The sequence below is a fragment of the Coptis chinensis genome, chromosome 9 (genome assembly GCF_015680905.1).
Source record: "Coptis chinensis isolate HL-2020 chromosome 9, ASM1568090v1, whole genome shotgun sequence".
NCBI classification, from domain to species: domain Eukaryota; kingdom Viridiplantae; phylum Streptophyta; class Magnoliopsida; order Ranunculales; family Ranunculaceae; genus Coptis; species Coptis chinensis.
Window position 1 is genome coordinate 69,619,522 of NC_141464.1, and position 13,253 is coordinate 69,632,774.

The following is a 13,253-nucleotide window of genomic DNA, read 5'->3' on the forward strand; positions in this document are numbered from 1 at the left end:
TTCTCATGTGATCCTTAATGCTCGAATTGCTTCATTTTACCCCATTTTCTCTAATATTCTACAAAACTCTCTTTTTCACCTGTAGAATCTTAAAACACAACTTATAAACACTATAAGTCCACTAAGATGGCTAAACAAGAGGCATAATCGAGGGTTAAATAGCACTTTTTGAGCACTTATCACAACTCCCAACTAGCCTTTTGCTAGTCTCTTAGCAAATAAGACAAAAAAAATAGATAAGTGATTAAAATCACATCCTAATAACAAAAATAAAATCCTAACTCATTTTCAGGGCATCAGCGATTGCATTTACCATATACAACAAGGCTTTAAACCTTTAAGTTCCCCAAAAAGGACGAGTTATAGTCATTGAGGGTTTCGGTGATATACCCACAAAATCAATCAATAGCATGTTCAAGAATGATAGTATTTTTCGAGAGAGAAATTCCTTACCCACTCAGTGCTTATCTAATAGGCAGTCTCCATTGCTAACTACATTGCTTTGCAAAGACTTATAGATTATGATGGGAGATAGTAAAATTGACAAAATTCTCAATCAAGGCTTATGTTTGTACTTAGTCAATCTCCTATACTCTCTTATCCAAGAAACGAATCCCTAATTTACCATAGGTAGATAATCTCGACTTTCAATTCTCACCGGTCATACTCTCGAAAAGAATCTCTCGGAAGATGGTCTACTATTTTACCTCATGTATGTGGGGAAAAGAATAATGCATCTGAACATCCCACATACTACCTTGAAAAGCGGACTTGAATAAAAGTAGTCTCATGGAAAGAATGTCAATCACATATGAAGTGTCGGGTCCTTCACTTTAGCATCCTCTCACCTATTCTAGACTTCATACCATCTTGTAGTGATAAGTAATGGGTTGTAACTTGGCTTGGGTATTGGTTTATGAAGGAAAGGTAAAAAGGATTCTAAGGTTGTTTCTGAAAAACACTAAGGGTTTTGCTTCTTTCTTTGGAAGATTTCTTCAAATTATGTATTGCAGAGAAAAAATTTTCTTTGTCTTAGCTTTTCCATCCATTCTGTTCAACTTTTTTTTTTTTTTTTTTTAAGACTCAGTGGTATATCCTTGATTAGTCTTGGATATGCTTGTTTTCCACTAGCTTCTTTCACTTTGAACGTAATGATGGTCTTCATTGTATCTCTCGATATTTCCTTGTAATCTTCCTTTTGTGGTCCTTGTTCCTCCTTGTGCCCCTCGTATTTCGAGAAACATATGGGTATGGTGATAAAGATTTTGGCTATACTCCTTGTGCGAGTTGGGTAAAAGGATAAAGGGTTTTGGAAGAAAATGGCTTATTGTAAAGGCTCAAAAGGGTTTAACATGATGGTCCTACTAGGTGGGATAAAGGTGAATGGGTTCACTACTTGACTTATCAAGATGATACTCTATTTGAATAGACTACAAGACCTAATGGCTATCTCCCCAGGTTGATGTCGCCGTGATTAACCAAATTAATGAATAATGAGACTATATTACAACGACATAAAGAACTGAAAGATGTTGAGTCACTAAGACTCGGATTTTTCGTAAGAACTCTAAAAAGAATGGGTATAAAGCTCAAGTCTCACGGCTAAGTCTAAAAATTCTACTTCTAGTTTACTAGGGGTTTAAATCTCTCTTCTAGCAAAAGTACACAAAACTGACCAAGTACTATGGTGGTGCCTTGATAAAGAATTCTATTAATAAGAACTATGTCCGAGCATAATAAATAGTCTAAGCGGTAATGAAATCAATAATATCAACTATCTATCAAACTCAACACTAAGCAGTATAGAATATATATCCCAGACTCATCATTAAAATTCATTTTTCTCATGCAACTGATATAGAAACAAAAATATTTTTGTTTTTGAAAACTAATTTTCGAAATTCATTTCTTAAGTACACCCTCCCCCAACTTAACATATGCATTGTGCTCAATGTATAGAAATTAAGTAAATGAAATGAATGAGAAAAAGGGAAGATGTTACCATTGATGCCGATTTTTTAGGTCTTTTTACGTCAGATCCCCAAGACGTAATGTATTATCAATTTGGAGTGAGGAGATCAGATTTTCTTACCCAAATCGGCCGAATGTTTGGAGGGCGAGGAGGTCTCACCTTGTGGGTTGTTAAAAATACTCCTTGATATCTTTGGAAAGATTTTGGTGAAGTTGCTTCTCTACCTTGAACTATTTTAGGTCCGATGATTGTGTGATAGGCCTTGTGGTTCCTCCGTGTAGAAGATTGATGAAAATCTTTCTTTTTAACAGACAATAGTATCGATGTGCCCTTTACCACCACGGTAATGATAATGGATGGTGGCCGATCAAGGCCAAGGTGGGCGGTAGATTGATTCACATACTTTCTCGTTCGCATTAATGATGGTGTAGAAGAAGCTTCAGTGGTCTGCAATGCTTCTTATCAATATGGTCCATTTTCTACTTGAAGACTCATTTCAGGTTTCTAGATTACGTTGTTTTTCCAAAACTTCTTTAAGCCGATTCTCTAGTAACCGATTTTTCAAGCGTAAGTATGTTGTTCATCCTGAAATGTAGAGTTCATCTTCTCAAGGTATGATACTCTCTCTACCAATTTTCCATTATGCTCACTTAAATCCTGAATTTTCTGCAGAGATTCCAAGAACATGGCTAGCAACGCCTCTGTGGTGGGGTTCTCAGGTTCATCACATTTTTCTATAGATTGAGCACTTTCAATTGTATCTTCGAATGGGAGGAATTCTTGTATCATGCTATCAAGGAAGTACACCTCTCCACCTTCGGTGTCATCACAATCCTTATACAACAGGTGAAAGATATTTATGTCCATGGACATCTTACCAAAGTTTATCTTCATTTCACCGTTGTGACAATTTATCAAAGCTTTTGAGGTAGCGAGGAAAGGTCGGCCTAGAATAATTGGAATTTTATCAAAGGCCTCCTTGGTGTCTATTACAATGAAATCCACTGGATAGTAGAAATCAGCTACTTGAACAAGAACATCCTCAACTATGCCTCTGGGAATCTTGGTAGAGCGGTCAGCTAACTTCAATTTGACTTGTGTAGGCTTTAGGTTCTCCAAGCCCAACGCTTGGTACACATGATATGGCAAGAGATTAACACTAGCACCAAGGTCTAAGAGAGCATTACCTATGAATTTTTCTCCTATCTTCCTGGATCTTTGAGCTTGACTGGAGCTTGCTAATGGATAATAGATGTTGTTTGTCCAGCTAGAAACGCTCGCTTTGGAACATGAGTACTTTTCTTTATGTTGCATGCATCCTTCAAGAATTTGGCATATGATGGAAACTGCTTGATCGCTTTGAGAAAGGGGATATTGATGTGATCTTTCTCAAATGCCTCCATCATCTCTAAAAATTGCTTGTCCTTTTTGCTTTGAGCAAAAAATATAGGAAAAGGTGCCTTTGGTACAAACACATCAGCATGTGTCTGCTCTTCTTTCTCTTTGGCATTCTTGCATATCTTGTCTTGGTTGTCTTGACAAATGGGAGTTGAAAGGATTTCTCCCACTTCCTTTCGAACTTCATTTGAAATCTTGACTGATTTCTTTGTAGCAATGTCATCATGAGAAGGTAAGTCAACCTTGTTGTCTATCTTCAATCGACCGAGAGTAGTAACTGAGCTAACATGATCATGGAGGTGATCAATACTAGAAGTTGTCCCAATGTGGCATACATCTTCACTCTTTAATATTGGTTCCAATAAGCTAGGTTGAGTGGCTTGTGTCTTTACAGACAAAGCAGTGGTGAGTTGGTCGACCTTAGCCTCTAGAGACTCCATTCTAGAACATTGACTTGCCTGAGATTGCCTGGAGATTGAGTGAGATGTGCAAGAAGCTCTAGAACACTTTCAAACTTCTGATTTTTACGTGATAGCAAAGTAATTGCATTCTCCGGGTTGGCGGGGTGTGGCATAATTTCTCCTAGGATCGGGCACTAACTCTCCACTTGTATTGGAATTTTGTTGAGAGTATAATTGTTGTTGAGGGACCAACTGTGAAACTTGACTTGTCGTGGAATATAACTTTGATATTGAGAACACGGGGTCCAAAGATTCGTCTCCAATAATTACCTTGAAAGTTATTACCATCTTGGTTGGGCCTCCGAAATGAGTTTATATTGTACTTTCCAAGTGATGCATGTTGATAGTAACTAGGACATTCTAGAGTTGCATGAGAAGTGTCGAACGGACTTCGCAGATTGGCTAGCTTGCATGACTAGGAGAGATTTAGCTTGAGACTTGTTGAACTTGGAGGGATTCATAGAGAACCGATTAAATTTCTTACTCGAGTTTCAATCTTTGGTGGCGGTGCCGCCAATGTACACTTCAGTTCTTGATCTGATTGTTCATGTACTTTGTAGCCAAATTGCTTTGGCTCCCCCTCCATGCTAGCGACATCCTCATTGCTAGTAGTCCACTGTTGTGTTTCTTCAGCTAAATTCTCGAGAAAGTTGTAAGCTTCCTCTCTATCCATCGATGTAAACTTGCCTTTGTGCATTGACTATATCATTTGCTTGTTCATCATCGAGAGTCCTCGATAGAAAAAATGAGCAAGTGTGCTCTTATCGTATCCATGATGTGGACATGAGACTAGCAGATTATTGAATTTCTCCCGGCTTTGATGATATTCTTGGTCACCTTCCCTTTGAAATTGTTGATGGCTTTTGGCTGGATGGCATCTCGTCTTACGGGGTGGGTAGAACTTGTTCATAAACTTTGTTCTCAACTTCTCCCGGTTGTCTATTGAATTGATCGGTACCGTGCGGTTAACCATTCAGATGCTTTACCTTCGAGTGAGAGTGGGAACAGAATGATTTTGATACTCTCATCCCTGATATTCTGGTTCTTGAAAGTTCTGAGGACTGATAGAAATTTGTTCATGTGAACATAAGGCTGAACATTGTCTAAACCGTTGAACTTTGGAAGCATAGATTCTTGATGCTCTAAGCTCAAACTGGTTAGCTTCTGTTTCTGGAAAAACAATACTGCTGGGTGGGTCTCCAATGATTGGCGAATAGAAATCGCTCAACTTCTTCCTCTGTTGTGCTTGCATGGGTGGGATAGCTTCAGGATTATTGGTGTCCAAAACACCTCCATCATTGCGTGCGGCCATTATATCAATCCTGTCTAGTATTCTTGCTATGCGAAGATGATGAAAACTATCCTATTATGCTTGAATGCAATTAAACTAATATGCAACTATTCTAAATTATACTAATATGCAAAACTACTTTTCTTCAACTTGGTTGGGCTTTGCAGCTAGTATCTCGCCCGTTGTCTAAAGCTGTCTCTTCTAGGGTTATGGTGAATCACTTGGATTGCTTAAGTACCACGTTCCACAGACGATAGTCCGTTTGTCAAGATTCAGACAAGAAACACTAGAGTTTGATATTTTGCTGTGTTGGCTTACAACTTCAATTGTTGAAAAGATCCTAAATGCAATTATACTAGAAAGCAATAAACTAAACTATGATGCAACTATACTAAGAATGAAATAAAAAGAATGAAGATTCGACTAACCTGGATGGTAGATCTTGTCTTCGAGATGTCCTTCAAGCTTCTTTCTTTCTTAAAAGGATGGATGATGCGGCTAAAATTACCTTAAGATCTAAAATTCTAATCTTGAAAGAAAACGTTAAACATAAACAACTTAAAACGGCAGCGGCGCCATTGACACTTCCTCTTTTTTGTGTGTAGATGGTGTATGGATGATGTAGATAGATGATGGTCGTTGAACAAAATAGAAGCGTATCAAAACCTAATTATCCTTCAATAAGTAAAGGATGAGTAAGGTATCGTTCCACTTTTAAGTGTATGTTTATATGAAGGACAGGATTGGAAAGGGGGTTTGAGGGATTAAAAACTATTATTATAGATATTGTAGATTCTAATGTTAAACTAAACTAAACTAAACTAACTAACTAAACTTATACTAAAACTAAGAATTGGAAATAGGGAGAGAATATGAGAGAGATAGATTCAAGACATTCAAATCCACCAATGCTTTTGATTCAATAACTTTTTGCTTCATGTTGTTGTTCTCAAGTAGACTACACCGGGCAATCGAAGTCTTGCCGATGCCTTTTTGGGTGAAACATCGTTAAACAATTGACTCTACTTAAAGTTGTTCCTATGTTCATGTTACTAGTATCTTCTTTCCTTTTATGTGAGCTTGGGCAACTATTCAATGAATCACCATCTAAGGCAAACACAAGGAATACTTCCCTTATTCTAAAACACTACACAATTAGAAGAAAAGTAGAGAATAATAGTATAATATTCAATTACAATAAATAAAACTCTATTCTAGCATTATATTCGATTGCAATAAATAAAAGCATGTTACTAGCAAATATTCAATTGCAATAAATAAAACCCTAAACTAGCATGATATTCAATTGTAATAAATAAAACCTTAATCTATACTTCCATCCCCTGGTGTGGGCAATGGAACTAATAACTACAAACATAAAGAACTAACCTGATTGAAGAACACCATAAACCAGAAGAATCATTAAACCTTAAGCACCGGCTTCATCTCCTCCCTTGAAGGAGAAGATTAGTCTTCCATATAGAAGGAAGAACACGAAGAACGAGAAGAAGAAGAGTTGAAGAACATAAGACTAGAAAGACTAATTTATTAAGACTCGACTAGTTAAAACCGATCTTTTATTATTAATCTCTCTGCCTCAAGTGTTAGGAGACAAGAATATAAGTGAATTGGCAAATTACATGAGGCACTTAGGTCCTCTATTTATAGGGGTTACAATGAGCTCTAGAAGCATTCCAAACCGTCATTTGTTTCCTAATACAAATAGACTTCTTCTAGAGTCCGACTTCGTCTTCAAAACTGAGAAGGAATTGACTACAGTGTCGATTCATGCGTCTGGACGCATTATTCATGCATCCCAGACTTAATCAATGCGTCTGGACGCTCAATTTATGCGTCCCAGATGCAATCAATGCGTCACGGCGCTCGATACATCGTCCCCCAGCGATAAGCCGATTTTCTTTTCGCTCTATCCTTCTATCCTCTTTTGCGGGCTTTGGTCCAAACAACGAATCCTTTGGCCTTGGGCTTCCAAATAGACTTTAAAATAGGTCCAAGTCGCATCTTTAATAGCTCCAATTCCTTGGCCTTCTCCATGATTGTCCACGGGCCTCTCATGTGATCCTTAATGCTCCGAATTGCTTCGTTTTACCCCATTTTCTCTAATATTCTACAAAACTCTCTTTTTCACCTGTAGAATCTTAAAACACAACTTATAAACACTATTAGTTCACTAAGATGGCTAAACAAGAGGCATAATCGAGGGTTAAATAACACTTTTTAAGCACTTATCAATATGTAGGTGACCCGTGAGATGGGTGAGACGGCGACAAACTTGGTTATGGTAATATGTAGGTGGCATTTAAATCAGCAAATCATTATGGCGTCTAAAGCATAACATAAACTAGTTTTCGAACCCGTTCTACGAACGGGTGCCGTTATATTAAATTATTCTAAAAAATATTAGTAATTATGCAGAGTTATGAGATATATATGAAAATTATATTAATCACTCATTTAAATTTCTTGCACCACTCTCAATAAAAAGAAAGCACCAAACCTTGATAAAACCTATCGACTTCTTTTAGTTGTTAGGTTTAATAATTGAAGTTTGATTGAAGTTTTATGAGAATGCTCAATGTGGCGAAGATAATATTGAAACTATTTGAATAGTAAGACACTCTCCATCATAATAAAATAATTATGATAAACACTATTTAAAATACAAAACTATACTTATTAAGACATTATATTCTCCCTACAAATAATACAACTATGTTTCGAGATTAGTTCAATGCATTTGCATCAAATTTCCGATTTTCTATTAATTATTTATTGAGGTTAGTTCAATGTAATTATTGTATCTAGTTTCCGATTTCCCATTAATTATTCTTTGATGTTAGTTCAATGCAGTTACATCAAATTTCCAATTTCCCGTTAATTATTCTTTGAGGTTAATTCAGTGCAGTTGCATCAAGTTCATGATTTCTCGTTAGTTATTCATTAAGGTTAATTTAGTGCTGTTGCATCCAGTTTTCGATATTTTGTTAATTAGTTTTTGAGATTAGTTCATTGCATTTCCATCCAGGTCCTAATTTCTCATTAATTATTCTTTCAGATTAGTTCAATACATCTGCATCCAGTTTCTGATTTCCAATTAATTATTTTTAGAGGTTAGTTCGATGTTTAATGCATTTGCATTTAGTTTCAAATTTCTTGTTATTTATGCTTTGGAGTTAGTTTGACCAGTTACGTCCAATTTCTGATTTCTAGTTAACTATTCTTTGAGGTTATTTCAATACATTTGTATCAAGTTTCTGATTTCCCGTTAAATATTCCTTAAGATATTGCATCCAATTTATGATTTACCATTAGTTAATCTTTGATTTTAGTTTAATGCAGTTGCATCCAGTTTCTAATTTTCCGTTGATTATTCTTTGAGGCTAGCTCAATGTAGTTGCATCCAATTTTTGATTTCTAGTTAATTGTTCTTTGAGGTTAGTTCAATGCATTTGCATCAAGTTTTCGATTTATCGTTAATTATTTTTTGAGGTTAGTTCAATGTAGTTGCATCAAATTTATGATTTCCCGTTAATTATTCATTGAGATTAGTTTAGTGCAGTTGCATCAATTTTTCGATGTTTCATTAATTAGTCTTTGAGATTAGTTTATTGCATTAGCATATAGTTTCTAACTTCCCGTTAATAACTCTTTGAGGTTAGTTCAATATATATGCATCTAGTTTTTGATTATTTATGCTTGGAGGTTAGTTCGATACAATTACATTCGGTTTCTGATTTTTCATTAACTATTTTTTTCAGGTTATTTTAATGCATTTGCATCTAGTTTATGATTTCCCACCAATTATTCTATGAGGTTAGTTCAACACAGTTGAATTCGGTTTTTGATTTTCTATTAATTATTTTTTGAGATTAGTTTAATGTTTTTGCATTCAGTTTTCGATTTCATGTTAATTATTATTTGAAGTTTGTTTGATGTATTTGCATATCGTTTCCAATTTCCCATTAAATATTTTTCAAGGATTTGCATCAAATTTCTAATTTCTCGTTAGTTATTCTTTGACATTAGTTTAATGCAGTTACATTTAGTTTCTGATTTTTAGTTAATTACTTTTTTTGTCTGGTTTATTGTATTTGCATAAAGTTTCGATTTCCTGTTAATTACTCTTTGAGCTCAGTTTAACGTATTTGAATCTAGTTTCCGATTTTCTTTTAATTATCCAATGTGGTGTGTAATATCAACTTCAAACAGGACATATAAAAATAAATTATGTTTGATTTACTATGTGGGATCATAAAAAATTATCTAGTTCCCGATTTCCCGTAAATTATTCTTTAAATTCTACATGACTCACTATGTGGGATTTGTGTTAACCACAAAAATCTCTAACAACCTCACTCGTCTCCCTTGTCTCTTTATTCTCTCTCTTTCTTTTAGTCTCCCTCACTGTCTTAGTCTCCTTTTTTTTTTTTTTTTTTCTTTTCCCTTCCTCTTCTCTTTCTCTACTGTTTCTTTTTATATCTTCCTCCCATTTACTCCTGTCCATTGATCCTCCTTCTCATCCCATGATCGCTACTTTCCCACTTGTCCCTTTAGGGTTCCGCGACCTGGCTAGCGTGCTCCCCTTCCTCCTTCCTTATCTCGTGTCTTGTCTGACTCAAAGACCTTGCTGGGTCCCACGCCACATTAGGGTTTTGCGGACGTGATTCCCTACTTCGTGCTCCCATCTCCATACTCTACTTTGGGCCTGCCGACCATTTATAGGAACCGTTATTTTAGAATGTAAATTTCTACAAACCGTGAAAACCATGCGCAGCGGAATTAATGGTTCTCACGATTTTGGATTTGAAAATATACCTTTTAGATATACTTCTTGATATCTCTAAGAATCCAATAGCTATGAAATCCGAAATCAAGCTCTTGATCTTCTGTTGTATTCCTATGCACAGAGTGGACGTTGTGTGGGCAACGATCTACCAACCTCTCCTTTCTCACTTGGTCTCTATCACTCACAAAATTGGATCCGATTTCTAGATCTATTTTTCTTGAGCAAAACCTTGATTTTTCTTGTGTAGAAAATGGCCAGAGAAAGGGAGGTTTCCTTTATATAGGCTACAACAGGGACCATGAGGAAAAATTAGGGTTGGGCCTTCTGACGGGCTTGGGCTTCCCATGTTCTCCCAGAACACACGGCCCAAGTCCGTCAACAAATGGCTTATTCCACTAAAGTCCATTGTTGTACTACCGCGCCTTAATCCCAAATTAAGTGTCAGCGTTTATGGGCTCCATATTATATGCTTGTTGATCTCCCCATGTTTAAGATATCGAATGTCCGTTGATTAAGTCAAGTTACTGACAACTACATTAATCAACTTCTTATGTCCTTGAGTAGTACCACTCAACCTCATTGTCATGTCGGAATAAATCCACCTGCAGGGGTTACATGACAATCTTTTTGAGCTCCTCAAGGGGACATCATTAACCCGACTTCCTGCGGGTCATGGATTCCTTCTATAATCAACAACACACTTTACATATAATGTCATTACCCAATCCATCAAGTTTGTTGATTCACAAATGAATCTCACTCATTGATGATTTAAAGCAATGTACAATACACATAAGTGCATGTTATTATATCCGAATTAAGAGGACAAACATCCATAATAACAGAGGCGTTTGTTCTTTTATATAGTCAGTATAAAGAGAAACAACTTCACTTGGTCCTGTTCAATACACACAAAGTGTACTAGTATAATCCTATAGTCAAGATAAACTAATACCATATTATACTACAACCGTACCAATGGTTTGTCCAAATCCATCTAGGTTGTGAACGATTACTTATACTTTATAAGGTACTAATGATATGATCTTCTGTGTGTCCACACCATATCATCTACAACATAAAGTATTAGACACATGCATATAACTAATAACATATATAATATGCATAACATTTGCCCATATGATTCTTATTCAAAATATAAAGAATTAGAGTTAATACAAAAGTAATGTTTTTAGTATATAACCCTATCACCATCGACCTTAATGGTCTTAAAATAGGTTGATACAGATCCCCCCTCTCGGCCCTCAGATTGACATAGGTCCGCAGGCCGAGACTTAATAACTGGCTACTCGAAGAGTTGTCTTGTCTGGGATCTTCGTTCAAATCCGAAGCATTATCCCCTATGACAGACACGTTCTACCTCATGCCTTAACCTCTAAACCTTTACCACGTGTCCCACGTGTCCCCGACGCACGCCTAATTGTCCTTGCCTCTTGATTCGCAAAGACACGTTCCCACATCTGGGTGGTCCTTTTCTCTGCTTGCGTGTTTTCCTTTACCATTTTTCTCTTGTCTCATCGAATCCAACCCAAAAGCCTTCTTACACACTCCTTCATATTCCATACTCTAAATTTTTAACGCACTGCCCCTTCATTCTCCTTTACTCTCTTCTCCTATTTTCTCATCTTCTACAACCTTATCTTTTCCTCTTCCCATTGGTGAAGTAATAAGAGCCCAAAATTGTAGTTTTAACCCCTTAATAATACTACTTTTAGACCAATTAGGCGAGTAATAAATAAGAGTTAATGCTAATTACGTGCTTTTATGTATTTCAGGCATGAAACTCAATTATGTACAGAAATATGCCACTTTGGCAATATAAAGGAGCAAAGGGTTGGTTGCTAAGAAGTTCTGTGATAAAGGCCAAGATTCAAGGAGACAAAGCCTTTATGAAGCCCGGTTAAAAGTTGAAAAGTCAACACGGGCAGGAACAGTGCACAAGTCAGTAGAACTTCCGAAGACCATATCTTTGGACTCAGGGCTCGGATTTGGGCCTATCTTACGTCAAAACGATCGGCTCGGAAAGAGCTTTCCAATGGTCTAAGCCTTGACCCAATCAGAGGAGCAAAAGTGGACGAAAAGTCTGTTGAAGTCAAAGCTAGCTGAAACTGGTTCGGTGGACTGAAGAAATTGGGCTTTGGGCTCGATTTTCTAGCCAAAAACCTGAGACCTCAGCCCATGCATGAAATTGTGGATCTGGTCTCCTTCTTTACATAAAACAAAGCTCTTAAGAAAGATATAGTTAGATAGCTTAGAATAAAAAGTAGCCATTAAAATAGCTTGTAGATCTAGTTTTTGAATTCAATTAGTTAAATTAATTAGTTTCATTTCTTGTTTTAGATTAATTCTTTGAATCATTGTTCTTCATTGATTAGATAAATGAAATAGTTTATTCTTGTTCATTTTGATTTTGTCATTTAAATTTGTAGATCTAATTTTAATTCTTGTTGTTATTCAATTCTTAATTATTAATTAGATTTGAAGTATTGTTTAATCAAAATTAGTAAAGTTCAAATCTTTATATTATGTCTAGTGTTAATTCAATGGGAAATGATAGCTTGATGACACAAGGCTAAACCTCCATTAGAGGGGTTGAAGAAGCCTTGATGAAACTTGATCTTTGCTAACTTAGAAATCATCGTGAGAGTTTATTCCACTCTAGAAAGTCGTTGATTCGCCATGAGAATAGGTGGACGACCTCACATGCTAGTTATTAATTGGTAGAGATGCCATGTATAATTAGGGATTAGAACTACCATTTTGATATGCGAAGCATTGCAATTTGGATCACAACGAGTCTTTGTTAGTTGATTAAGTCGAGTTAAGGTAGATTCAATTCCTTTTAATTCTTTATCTAGATTCAAACCCTTAGCATCCTGTCATTTCGCTTATTCGTATCTTGTTATTTGAATTCACATCGTAGTATAAATTCCATCATTACTCTCATTAGACTTTGGATAGACTCGTCAATTGTAGAAAACTTGAATGCTAAAGGACTAGGAGTGGAACGAATCTTCTATTCCAACTCTACATCAATAGATTCGAGAGTAGAAAACAAATATCTTTGATAAGTAATAGTTCAGTTTATAGTTTTACTTGCGTTTAGAGTTTCATTGCTTTATTTGTGAGTAAGACTATCTTTTTATGTTTATCATGAAGCTCTCCCTGCATCTCGCTCCCATTCCACCACCGCACTTTGCTTGGCAATTGCTCTATCCCGATTAGGTTTGCGTCTTTCCCTTTCGTTTCATTTATGGTGCATGGTTGTTGATCACGTTTATTTTTTCACTGGTCGTTCACCTT